Genomic DNA, 3,016 nt, shown 5'->3' with positions numbered 1-3,016 from the left:
ATACACCAACACATTTGTAATATTTTTTGCTTGAAATTACACTTATAGCCAATCTTTCTGCCCTACTTGTTATTTACCCCTAACTGATTAAGTTGGTGATAGTGATAGACAACATCTCTCTTCGTATTATAAATCTAATATTATCTTTATTAAATACAATCTAAAAATGCTTAAAATAATTGTCATATCTTTTGAATTTGCAAAAAGAATTGCATTTTGGGAAGAAGCTTTTTCTAGGTCGTCCATGGCTTTACTATAACTATTACAATCCAAACATGGACAGGGTGACATGCCACATGTAAGTTTCGTTGTTTAGGATAACATTGTCATTAATATAATTTTTTATCTTTTATACACAAAAAGTATTATGTATAATTTTGTGTGTATACTTTGATTAAATAATTAATGTTGACATTGTTTTTATAGTGTTTGGACCTTTTATTTTGGCCAACTTAAAAGATGAATTTTTTTTTTATAAAGAACTGGCCATTGCTTCTTACATCTTTGAAAACAATTTGGATCGAGAGTAAGTAAAATTAATTTATTTCTCATTTTAATTGCTAATTTGTCATGTAATTATTTTTTTAACATTTTCTAATACCATAGTATAGTATTCTGATTTTATGATTTTAGGGAAGTGCTTGTTCCAAATGATCATTGTCGTGGCACACGCAAGACAATTCTTCTTTACATGACCAGCACTGTTGCATTTAATGCACCCCCGTTTACCTCTTTCTTTTTTTTCCTTGGGTGCACCTTTTGTCTTGATCACTGAGAGGTCACCAACAAAGTTTGGTATTGGAGAATCTCTTAGTTGCCTTTTCAAGCAAGATTTTTGCTCTAGTGTTTTTGTCAAACGACAGACTTCATTCACAGTGTCATAGAATGAAGGACTATCTTGAACTCTTAAGAATACTATCCACGTAGTTGCCACTGACAATGCGCCATAGTGCATTAAAAATTCTCTTTCTCTGTCTTGCGTAGTGCCTGCAGTAAAACTTTCATCCATATACTTCTTGGCATCCTTGGACCATCTTTTCAAAAGAAGACTTTTTGGCAACTTCTGTAAACCTACCATTTTCATGGCACAAAACATGTGGCTACAAGGAATTCCTTCACTACTCCACCGACTACATTCACACTCCATATTCTTAGTATTGCGATTATAAAATACGTTGTGTATATGTTGCCTCCTTTCACACTCCTTAACTTTTAACACAACAGTAGTTGATATGTTTTCCTCATTTATTATATCTAATGTGATCACTCCTTAAATCTCCGTTTTTACTTTTCCAATAATCTTCCTTGTGTAAAAATTTGTAGCACAAAACTCCAATACTTCTAACCAGTAGTTAGAACGGCCCCCTATACACTGTCTTAAATTGAGAAACTAATTCATTGTGCCTATAATCCCTAAGAGCATGTTTAAGATTTTGGACCAACTCTAGAAGACTTTGGCGAATGCCAATAAACCTCTTGATGAAGTTGTTTATCACGTCACACCTTGATGTTGTTCTAAATCTAACACATAATTTATCCTTCAAGTAAGCGCTTGCCCAACTTTTCCTCTTTTTATATTCACTTAGAACCCAAGCATTTTCTTCCAACCCATATTTTTTTAGCATATTCTTCTAATATTCTTTAAATTCATCCAGATACCATGGAGCATACAAATATTTTCTAAAGTCGTCGGAAAAACCTTTGTTTTTTATGTTTGCCGTTACATTTTTTTGAATGTGCCAACACATAATTGGTGAGTTGCATTTGAGAAGATTTCTTGAATTACTGCCTTCATTGCCTCGTGACCGTCTATGAGCACAACACTGAGAGACTTGTTCAACATGACTTCTAAAAAGTTTTGCACTAAACATATATGTTGCCATTTGTTCGTCCTTTATCAAGGCAAAGCCAAATATGCATGTTTGGCGGTGATGGTTACAACCCGAGAAGATTACCAATGGCCTACTGTACTTATTCTTCTGATAGGTTGTATCAAATACAAGCACATCTCTAAAGCACTAATAATCATTCCTACAAATGCCATCTACCCAAAATAAATTCGCCAGCCAATTTTCATCAGTAGTACTATGCCTTGCCATGGCCATGGGGTCAACATCGGCTTTCTCAAGTAGATAGCTTATTGTTGCATTGGAATCCCCACCAATGAGCTTTGCACGACGAGTTCTTTGAATGAGGTTATCCAAGTCTTTCTTTGTGAATCCAACATTAGCATAACCACCGGCTTGACGTATCATTAGTCCCATTATTTTAGATGTTGGTAGACCATTATCACGCATGGTGTTTGCTTGAGCTTTTTGAGCCTCAGTCAACCCTCGGTGGTTTGGAATTAGGTGTACCAAGCATTGGGGGACAAGATTGTAGTTGTGCTTTTCAACTAATTTTTTAACCCTCCAAATTGAAGTTTTTATGTCAAAGTACACTGCAAGCATGGCTTCACAACCAGCACGAGTCAACGCTTTATGCTCCCTCTTCCTATTCGAATTAGAGATGTATTTCTCGGCTTTCTTTCTTTCCTTGTTGCAAAAAAATCACCTTCTATGCTGTGTTCCATCTTTTCTACAAGCTGTATCACCCTTGCGAACTCCAAATCTGACATACCTCGCGTAACTTACATACAAGTTATAAGCTACATCTGATGTTTTAATGTCTGGTTTATAATATCATCGGTCGTCACAAAATCACGCTACTGCTGCCACCGCAATCACAAGTGCAATTCACATTCTCTTCCACACCAGTCATCATGCAATCTTCAACGTTGTCTTGTGAATTGAGTGATTCCGAATCAACATCCATTGCATCCTAATGAGATGAAATAAACAAAAGGCAATAAATATCAAAAGGCAATCACAATCCATTGGAAATTTGATGCAAATAATGTCGTACTCAATAGCTAATAAAATACTCAAAATAAAACTACAGTAAATAGGATGGAGCTTTGGAAAATAAGAACAGATCAGACATTCAATATCAATAACGCATTTGGATTCATACTGCA

General features: G+C 35.2%; 1 pseudogene; it reads right to left on the bottom strand.

Moving 5' to 3' along the window:
* Positions 1-568: 568 nt before the first annotated feature.
* LOC148546612 (protein FAR1-RELATED SEQUENCE 5-like) lies at positions 569-2,814 on the bottom strand (annotated as a pseudogene).
* Positions 2,815-3,016: the final 202 nt, after the last annotated feature.

The sequence above is a fragment of the Arachis ipaensis genome, chromosome B9, assembly GCF_059453495.1.
Source record: "Arachis ipaensis isolate K30076 ecotype BB chromosome B9, ASM5945349v1, whole genome shotgun sequence".
Classification (NCBI taxonomy): Eukaryota; Viridiplantae; Streptophyta; class Magnoliopsida; order Fabales; family Fabaceae; genus Arachis; species Arachis ipaensis.
Note: the sequence above shows the minus strand (reverse complement) of the source record. Positions and strands in the feature narration are given on the sequence as shown.